General features: G+C 31.7%; 1 pseudogene; it reads left to right on the top strand.

Moving 5' to 3' along the window:
* Window positions 1–9584: 9584 nt before the first annotated feature.
* On the top strand, window positions 9585–10803 carry LOC134692314 (uncharacterized; annotated as a pseudogene).
* The last annotated feature ends 215 nt before the right edge of the window (window positions 10804–11018 follow it).

The following is an 11018-nucleotide window of genomic DNA, read 5'->3' as shown; positions in this document are numbered from 1 at the left end:
TATCATATTATGAATAAAAGCTGTGGCCAGATATCGCCAAACCATATATATATTTTGTTTTAATGGCACCATCTGAGATAATTACAAAATGTATCAATTCAATATATTTCAGTTTTTGTTATTGGTGTATCAAAAACATTAATTGAAGTACGAATATAATTTCATAAATTTGAAACGTTTAAATTGATTACATACCAATATAAAGAACCGTTCATCATTTTTGAAAAAGACTATGAACGAAAATCGTATAAATTATCTTCTCTTGGTGATAGATTGATTGGCAAATGAACCAGCGTTATCCAATGGTAATCACAGAGAGGGACCGGCGGGCAATTTTTAGTTGTAGCTTATTCAACGTTAAAACAATTTTCCACTATAAACGAATGTTACTTTATACAAATATAAGGACTTAGTAAGCTAAATCTACAAATTTTATTAAATATTATGATTTTTTATTGCAATAGATTAATATGTGATGATCACATCAAAAATCTAATCCTTGCAATGTTTGAGTCAACAACTGTAATCTTTATTCTAAAGTTACTGAATAAAAATCCCTCTTAATTCAGCCACACATCATCTATGCATGTTCGTACAATTTCAGTTCATCAATAATTGAATTGATGCACTGAAATTGTGGTGTTAACTATTATAAATTCTGTAAAGCCACCAACGCTGAAAACACGTTAATTGTCATAGTAACTAAGCAGCGATACAAAAGATATACAACGGGTAATTTTTGCGGTAAATTTATTTCGCATATTTTGGCGGATAAATGAAATTTGCAAAAATAACTTATTCGACAATTGATGCATACGTTCGGTGCATAGACTATTATACTTTCTAATAGCTAACGCATTTTGTGAACGGTATATTTCTTTTTACAGTTGACAGGTATAAGTTAGATTCATCAAAACTGTATACCCTTATTCATAAATGTCATATTTAAAAACATGCATAAGAGGTGAACGTCACTTTTGATAACTTTATAATATTATTGCTAATAATAGGTCCGGTCAATTTAGTAACTTATCCACCTTAACATTTACAAAGATGTGTGCTCCTTTGACAAATATCTTAGGTCATTTGATACTAAAGGAAATATAGTGCATTCTGTTAATAATATCACCTTTAAAATAATAAAAAATTTAACAAACAAATAATTTTAGAAAAAAAGAGAGGAAAAACGAAAGACTCATATTGAGGATGCACGCGTTACACACTCTTGAACCCGAATTACTCATTAAGTTGTGAAAAACAGTTTTTGATAAAATAAACCGAACTAAGGAGTAAATCTTGAGTAACATACAATTTAAACAACTCATGATTAGATATTCTAGTACGAAATGTACAATAAGCTATAAAAATTTCTTATAAACAGCCGATCTCATCTGGATTGCTGCACACATCTTATGAAACAGATTGTCTAGCGAAATATAGAGTGAGACTTCATTATATTCTTATTAGTGTTATTATATTCATTAATATGTCAAAGCTACATTCTTGGGCATTGATATATTAATTAAATATTGCAACCGCATCAGTTTATTTCCAAACTGATCCACGCCTATACTGATTGAATGTTGATTCATGAAATTTTAGATCCGAGATATGTATGATGAGATGCTATGTTCTAATGAGTATATATGTCTTGAAATGTTAGGTGTGTGGTAAATTGTCTGTTAGTTCGTTTCTTGATAGATGACTTACAAATAAAGTCTGTGTACAGATAAATTTGAGGCTGAAAATGTCCTTGATATTCTTTGGTTAATCTATATGAATTATGATTTGATCAGAGTTGTATCTAGTCGGCATCTGTTTATGCACATTTATATACAGATAAACTATAAAAAGATTTCACATTTTTTTATACATTGGATCCATACGACTGCCGCTGTTGGAAAACATAGTAAATAAAGCTCTTATTCAATCAAAAGCTGTGTATATAAAAATAAAATGCTCATTAAAATCTTTCTTTTTGAATACTTGAATTAAAGTAGTGATTAAATTAGCATGTTTCTCTTCACATGCTTATTGTATGGTCGTCAAAAGAGGTAAAAAATGTTAGTTAGCTCTGGTATCGGGAGAAGATCGAATCTCTGTGAACACATGCAGTTGCGGGTGGTAGTGTGACATTGTTTTGTTTGTCTATTTTGGGTTAAAAGGTATCCCAGATAATTCTTAAATTGTTCAGAGAGACGTTATGCCATAAATTCTTTAAATAATAATGAGTACACTAAACAGACATCAACATTTCTATTTTGATATGTTCCAGAACGTTTAGCAAAAAATGGTTAAGCATACATTTATGGGTTTGCTCATTCCTCCATATGATTTAAATATCTTCAGAAAAAGCGGTTTAATATCATTATTGATGTAAGCTTTCATTGATGTTATATCTAGTTCAGCTACCAGTGGAGCTTTTAGATTGCTTGAAATAAGAAGCTTTCTTTCTTACTGAAACTACTCATGTCACTGAAAGGGGACCTTGTTTAACATAATCATAGTTGAAATAAGTTTTATAATTTTCTCCTTCATTTTCAACTGCTTTATCCTCCTTAATGTCTACCAAATATTTCGTAAAGGTTCTTCAATTATACATTAGCAGGTTAACTACAGACTTTGAATGAATATTTATAAACCAAAATACAAATATGTATACAAATTAATTTTGAAGTATTATGTAATTTGATATCATGCTTCAACAACGTATGAATTGTGTTGCCATGTGTCTATTCCAATGTCTGGCTTCATTATTTTGAATTATATTCGACATGTACTGATCGTATTCTTTCTTACTTTTGTCCAGTATAGTCGAGTCATCTTTTAACGTTAATATCTTTGAATTGGCTCGCTCATTTTTCTATATGTCTTTAGAGAAAGCGGATCAATATTATCACTGAAGTAAATTTTCAAATTTTGGTTTATTATTGTAATACCTAGTTTAGCTCCTAGTGCAGCTTATAGGTTGTTTGAAATAAGTGGCATTCTTTCTTACTGACTTTTCAAATACATTGCACCTATTTTAAACCAGTAATATAGCATATTAAACTATTGCAATAAAAACTCATAATATCTAATAAAATTTGTAGATTTAGCTAACTAAGTCATTATATTTGTATAAATTAACATTCGTTTATAGTGGAAATTTGTTTTAATGTTGATTAAGCTACAGTTAAAAATTGCTCGTCGGTCCCTCTCTCATCTTCGCTAGCCAAGGGTTACGATCCACTCCCGCTCTCTTCACCCTTGGCGGATTGAGATAATATTTCGGAGACACAAGGTAAGGATTTTTATTGGTTGCAGTAGATACTCGCTGCATCCAATCAAAAAGCGCCTATAACATGATCACGTGTAAATGTTGAAAGTGTTTGTAAACAATTACCACGTGTTTATTGTGCAACAAGTCTTTACATCACTAAACATAGGACTATATTTAGTGACAACTTGAATGTTTTTAATCAACTTATAGAAGTTTCTGTGTATGTTTCATGCACAAATGCATGCATATTGACATATATTTTCGTTTCCGGCTTTACCAAGTGGTTAGAATCTAGACGCTACCGTGTTTTTATCTCTAAATTGAAGAGTTCAAGTGCTACCATTGGTCAAGAATAATTGATTCGGAATGTGTGTGACTTTAAACTTCCGATAGATGGCGCAACATTGATATCACAAATGTTGGCTCAATCTGCCAAGGGTGAAGAGAGCGGGAGTGGATCGTAACCCTTGGCTAGCGAAGATGTCCCTCTCTGTGATTATAATTTGTTAACACTAGTTCATTTGCCAATCAATCTATCATCAAGAGAAGATAGATAAATCAATTTTTATTCATAGTCTTTTTCAAAAATGATGAACGGTTCTTTATATTGGTATGTACTCATTTTAAACGTTTCAAATTTATGAAATTGTATTCGTACATCAATGTTTTTGATGCACCAATAACAAAAACTGAAATATATTGAATTGATACATTTTGTAATTATTCAAAATTATATCAGAAACGTAAACTTAATTATAAAATAATGAACCTGTTAAGGGGAGAGAATACTCGCATAACTTTTCCGAATTGGCACATAATACAACGGAATGTCACTCTTGCATACAAATGGCACATCGATAGAATTAATTAACTGCGCAATCGCACTCCACCTTCAATGATGATTCTAAATTATAAAATATAACCAAAAGTTGTTAATCTATAGATAGTGAAGACTAATGAAAGCTAACCCACTGTAAAAATATTTCTTTGCAATTTTTTAAAACTTCCTCAGGAAAATGCTCGAGTCACTTGACTTTCAAAGCTCAAAATTACCGTTTTTTACACAATATTTGAATAAAGTAGTTAAAGATTATTCGCTTCTCAAAGTGTAAGACGCAATCAAAATCGTATGCTTGCACCATCCTACCGAAATACGGATTTAATTAAGTCCTGAACATTTCGACATTTCTTCGTATATTGATATCAAAAACCGGTTTAACCAAATCACAAATACGTGTTAAGATCCGACTAAATACCTATTTCCCGATATGGTCAGGTAAAATTGCTAATGTAATATTTAACAATTATATCTTAAAATGGGTTTGGTTATTTTTCCGTATGTCTTGAATTACTTCAGAAAAAGAGGATCAGTATCTTAAATGAAGCAAGTTGTTAACTGTTTGTTCATTGACGTGATATCTAGTTCTGCTTTTAGTGGAGCTTTTAATTTATTTGAAATAAGAGATATTCTTTCTTTCTGACTTTCTAAACTACACAGCGATCAGGTTTTACCATTAATATTTATAGATGTCAATACATTAATCTGTAAAATTAATAAAATTAAGATATTCAATTTTTGTTATCCTCCGAAATATATCGAATATGGAATGAAAGTCAAATTTTTTAATCTTTTGATGCACACCAACTACGGACCTTTTATATCTGTGGAAAGATATAAAGAAATTCATCATTTCTTTGTTTACGGGATCATTGGAAATAAGAATGAATTTATCTTTTTATCCTAAGCGACATCTCACGAGAAGTCACGAGACCTTTAGATTTAAATCATATTTCGAGCTGCAGTCATCGAGGACAGACGTTTGATTTAGGAATAACCATCCAATTTACATTTATTGTTTTTGGCTGATGTCGTCATTTTCTTTCAAACACGGTGTAACATTTGGTTATATTTAATCGGCTGGTTGCCTTTATTTTGTTGAAAACAGAAAATTTTCAATGAGATGAGATACGTGTTTCGCCGGTTTCCCGCCTTTTACTTCGCCCGTGCGTTTAAGGTTGGTTCTTTTATTATTTATTCCCTATTTGGCAGTTTGGTCAGTTTGAATTTTGATTGTATTATGAGATTTGAAGATATAACATTTGATATGCTATTTTATATGAGATGTACGATTTGAGAAGTTTTCCTATTTAACATATTTTAGTCTCAATGATGTTTTCGTCAGTTGATTGACCTATTGATAGGTCAGTATTGATTTTATTGCATTAATTGAACAGGTGAACTTTCTGTGAAACATTTAAAGCGTAAAAGGTAATTACGCAAGTTTGTTGTTAAATTTAAGGTGAGCTCGATAGCTAATGATGTTCATGAATGAGTTTTATTTTTAGTTTATTGGGTTTTAGATAGAAGAATAACTACCACTTAGTATAATTATTATAAAGCGAATTCAGCCCATCGTTTGTGGGCTTTATACAGAACATGGTGTTATTTGTTTTTTTATTTGAGGTAATGTTTATCAATTTTGATAATAGGTGCTACCGGTATAATATGACAGGTCACAGTGTCACGTGACGGGTGGTATTGAAATGATTGAATAGGTGACGGCATAAACCATAGTGATATACTCACTGGGGTAAAGCTGATGACCGTAACTGCATTCACGGTCATCCCAAGATGTCGGACGAAAAATTAGGTCAGTATTTTTATTGTCTGTTAAGGTGTTTCTACATCATTTTCTTTACAAAGCATACATTGGTACGATGTAAATTTATAAAAGATTCACACGGAAGTCACAAATCTCTACCGAGGAACGTGTATAGAACGGGAAATTGGATTTGAAAAATTCGCCAAGATGACCGTAAATCATCCTTAAAATATTTTCAAGATGACCGTAACATATAATAAGGATGACCGTGATTGGTAAAATGATGACCGTAATTTCGAAAGGATGACCGTAATTTATAAAGGATGACCTCATAGTATAACCGTCCTTTTTAAGAAATATCCATATTTGTATTACCTTTTTTGTATCAAATAATTAATCGTGTTGATGAAAGACGTATTTATAAGACAACATTTGTTTTAACAATATTTATTCAGATAATTCATCATGATACGATAATATACAAAGGAAATAATATTCAGGATTCAGAAACAAGCTATTGGCTTTTACAAATCTGTCTCCTTTACAAAAATAATACACTTATTGAACAATACATAAATATAAATACTGGCATGCTCTGTAATAAATATATGAATATGAAAAAGGTGAAAGAAGAAAAAGAAGAAAACATTTAATGAGAAAAATAAAATAAAAAATAAACATGAATTATTGTAATGTAAAATGTGAAATGCTTTGGTTCCTATAGTGATGAAGCATTAACATCAAGGGTTACAACGTTAACTTTTAATAATAGATTTCTGCACCAAACTAAATACAATACTATTTTGCTCATCTGAGAGTACCGTTGATCCAACTTGGACAGGAAGAACTGAAACAGAATCCAATAGTTCTTTTCTTAAATTAGTATATATAGGACAAGATAACAGGAAGTGAGAATTTTTTTCTACATCACCACAACGACAAATTGGAGAGTCTACTAGTTTACGAAGGAAAAGGTGAGAATTCATTGAGCTTGAATCCATTCTTAAGCGTGCATGAAAAATTTGACCAAAACGATGTCCTATATAATAATACGCTGGGTACTAACTTGTTTTTTGAATAATGATAAAGATTCGTATTTTCTTATGTTTAAGTTAAGAGTGTCCCATAGTTTTGTTGTTGCAGGGATGACATATTCAGAATATAAACGGGTCCGTGTGTTGACTTGTGAAATATTATTTCTCTGTCTTGTATTATGATCATGCCAACTGCCTACTGAATCAGGCATATTCAAGAATTGGGCGAAATTTTTTCAAGTCAAAATCTATGAAGAACATTTTTCATTTTTCTCATTATATTTATTCTTTTGTAAGATTTAGAAACTATATATTCAATATGGTCGTTCCAGGATCCGTTGTTAGAAAAAAAGACACCTAGATGTTTGTGTTTACTTACTGTTTGTAGCTCTTGGGTGTTCATATTTAATGGAGAATGAAAGGGTCAATTTTTTATTTTTTTGAAATTATCATACTTTCAATTTTTTGGGCATTAAAATTAAGAAGCCATTTTTTTTTACCAATTATAAATCTTATCTAGATCGTCATTTAAAATTTTAGCTGTTTCTGTTGGATTGTCAACCATAATATATAATAAAGTGTGATCTGCGAATTACTTAATTTGAGCTTGAATGTCTTCTACAATATCGTTTATAAATATCAAAAAAGGAGAGGGCCTAGAATGGATCCTTGTTGGACGCCTGCATTTACAGGTAACCATTCGGAACTTGAACCGTTAATAACCACCCGCTGGACTCTATTTGTAAGATAAATTTCAAACCACCTTAGTAAAGAACCCATTATGCCCGCTTGTTGAAGTTTAAATAGCAGTCCCTTATGCCAGACTCGATCAAACGCTTAATACTTATATCACAGAATACTACCCTTATTTCTTTACCGCTATCTAAAGCCTTCCCAAAATCATTCGAAATGTTAATTAATTGATTAACTACTGAATCCCCCCGTGTAAAGCCCGACTGATTTTTCGTTAAAATATTATTGCGCATAAAGTGATTGTAAACATGTTTATATACACATCGTTCCATACACTTTGATATTACACTCAACAAGGAAATAAGTCTACAGTTTTTAACGTCAATCGGTTTACTATTTTTATAAACTGGGGTAACATTTGCTCTTTTCCATTGATCTGGAAAAGAAGACGTACTGAACGATAAGTTAAATAGTTTACATAGTGGATACTTTAAAACAGAAGATGCTTCTTTTAACAATTTGGGACTTATGAGGTCTAGGCCAGAAGCTTTTGTAGGATGAAAAATTTTCAATATATCTTCAACTTCAGTAACAGTAAGTTCTATATAACTAATGTCATCACTAATATTATGAAGTTCTTCAGGTAACACAGCACTTGAATCATCAATATTTGACTGGGAAGAAAAAAATCGATTAAATTCATTTGCCTTTTCGATTTTATTATATATTAAGTTGTTATTAACCATTAATGGGGGTACACTTGCGTCGTTTGTTTTTAATCCGGATATTTGTTTAACCGTTTTCCACCAGTTAGTAATGGACGGGTTACTGTTCGTGATATTTTTAATTAAATTGTTGTTATAATCATCTTTCGATTTTCTTATTAAACTAGTAACTTCATTTCGTATTTTCTTAAATTTTGACCACTCCGATGGGTTATTATATTTTTAAGCCTCTCTGTGGATTCTATTTTTTTTCTTATCTTTTTTTTAACATCATTTGTTAGCCATGGAGGTTCATTTTTGCGAACAGTTATTATTTTATTTGGAATACAATTTTCAGCAGCTTCTATGATAGTTTTGTTATTTCGGTTGTAAATTGTTCAACGTTATTTAAGTTAATTACGGAATCCCAATTTTTTTCAGATAAAATGTTACGATATCTGTCATAGTCTCCTCGATCTCATAGCCAAATTTTCCGCTTAAAAGTTTTTTGACGACATTCTGGAAAGTTCAAAAGACTAATTATAGGACAGTGAAAACGTATTTGGTCTAATAAAGGTGGCCCGACTCCACAGTAATTTATTATGTGAGTATCATTTGTTATAAAAAGGTCTAACAAAGACAACATTATCCTAAAGGTAGACAAAAATAAGACATGCTTCAAATACATGGTTCGTCATATGTAGCATCCAACTACAAGCCAAATAGTTAAAAAGAACTAACCGAGCCCCTATTGCGACAAACTCAATAAAAAACAATGCATACAAATATAGATATTTCTTTCAATTGACGGTCATCCTTTTAAATTTAGTATTTTTTTATAAATTACGGTCATCCTTAACAATTTACGGTCATCTTTAAACCAATTACGGTCAGCCTTGTTATGAAACGCTAATCCTGTTACGGTCATCTCGATTACGATTTACGGTCATCCTCGCGAATTTTTCAAATCCAAATTCCCGTTTTATACACGTTCCTCGGTAGAGATTTGTGACTTCCGTGTGCATCTTTTATATATTTACATCGTATCAAAGTATGCTTTGTAAAGAAAATGATGTAGAAACACCTTAACAGGCAATAAAAATACTGACCTAATTTTTCATCCGACATCTTGGGATGACCGTGAATGCAGTTACGGTCATCAGCTTTACCCCAGTGATAATAGTATTATGTTTGCAATGTGGGTTTATTTTTTAATCTCAGTATTTAGCTGTTTCTTTTTTAAATAAATGTATATATTCGTTTTTATGGAATATATTATATTTTGTAGATGGCCGAGCCACACTTGATATTAAAACCTAGACACACACTTGTTGGGAAAGGTCTATTGTCTATGATTTTGGATCTAGTACGTTTTGTGCACTTCTTAATCTATCAAAGTTCATAAACAAATTGTGTACATGTGTTGTATTAGACGCTTACCGGGAAACTACATTGTAAAAAAAAAGAAAAAAAAAAGAAAAAAAGATTCGGTGTAAATGCCAATGAGACAACTCTTGCCAATATATTTTTAAACGGTTGCCAGATAATATTTTGAATAGTAAATTCTCAGCAGTGTTGCTTGACTTGAAAATTGGAAAATGTCATGCTCACAAAAATAATATTTTTGGTCATAATTGTAAGATTATTAGTTTTTGATGTTTAATATTGGTATATTAGTTATCTTAGTTAGTAGAATGTAAAATTTGATATGGATCTTTCAGGTGCATCGACATCTGCTGCATCTGCTGCATCTACTACTAGACCTGTTACACCAATGGCTGGTGACCAGGGGCCTCAAGTTCCAAATACACCGGTTAGTATTTCTGCATCCTCAAAAACTAGTTCTGATCTTGAGGGAAGACTTCGTAAAATGGTAAACAGTTTTGACAATTTAAAAAATCAGCAAATTTCGGATAAAGTTACAGAAGCATTAAAAAGTGTTAGAGCTTTGGCCGGCAGGCCAAAGTTGACGCCACCAAGCGTTCTTATAGCTGCTTTAGAGTTTTTGGTTGAGTGTGCTAATAAAGCAAGTCACCCAGAGGCTGATTTCTTTAGTAAGGCCTTGCAGGCTTGTAGACAATTTGAAAATCATGACGAAATTTCTAATTTGTGTTTAAAATTGCTTACGTCTTCAGAAGATAAAAAAAATTTCAGCTACTATTGCTGAATGACAAAAGAATGCTAGGAAAAATGAGAAAACTGATGAGAAGGTTGATAGCAAGGGTTGTAACCAAATGCCTATTAAAAGTGTGTCAGGTCCGTCAGCTTTTCCATATCCTTGTCCAGCGTTCCCTTATAATCCATTCCCTGTAGGTTATGGTAATCCTGTAGGTTATGGTAATGGTTTCCCGGTAAATGGTCCTGCTGGTCCACCTTTCGGTGATTCAAGTATGATGCGAAACCCAGGTTTTCGCCCTAGATTCCAAAGGAGAACTAGGGGTGCTTGTTTTTTCTGTAAGGAGAATGGCCACCATGTGAACTCGTGTCCGAAGTTGAAGAAGGAGTAGTTATGTATGCTTTAAATTAAATTTTTCTGGATTACCTTAAGTTTTTCCGTTAAAAATTTCGCAAGTTTTCAAAGTTTTCTGACTTTCATTCCATGGGAATCTAATCCTTAGTGGCTTATTGTTAGTGACGCGGAATGGAGGTCGGGGAATTTTTTCTCTGTATTTTTTTCATTTTAGGGTTATAATCCAAAAAGAATGAAATTTGATTTATCTGA

The sequence above is a fragment of the Mytilus trossulus genome, chromosome 12, assembly GCF_036588685.1.
Source record: "Mytilus trossulus isolate FHL-02 chromosome 12, PNRI_Mtr1.1.1.hap1, whole genome shotgun sequence".
Lineage (NCBI taxonomy): Eukaryota > Metazoa > Mollusca > Bivalvia > Mytilida > Mytilidae > Mytilus > Mytilus trossulus.
This window is presented reverse-complemented; position numbering and strand designations above follow the sequence as displayed.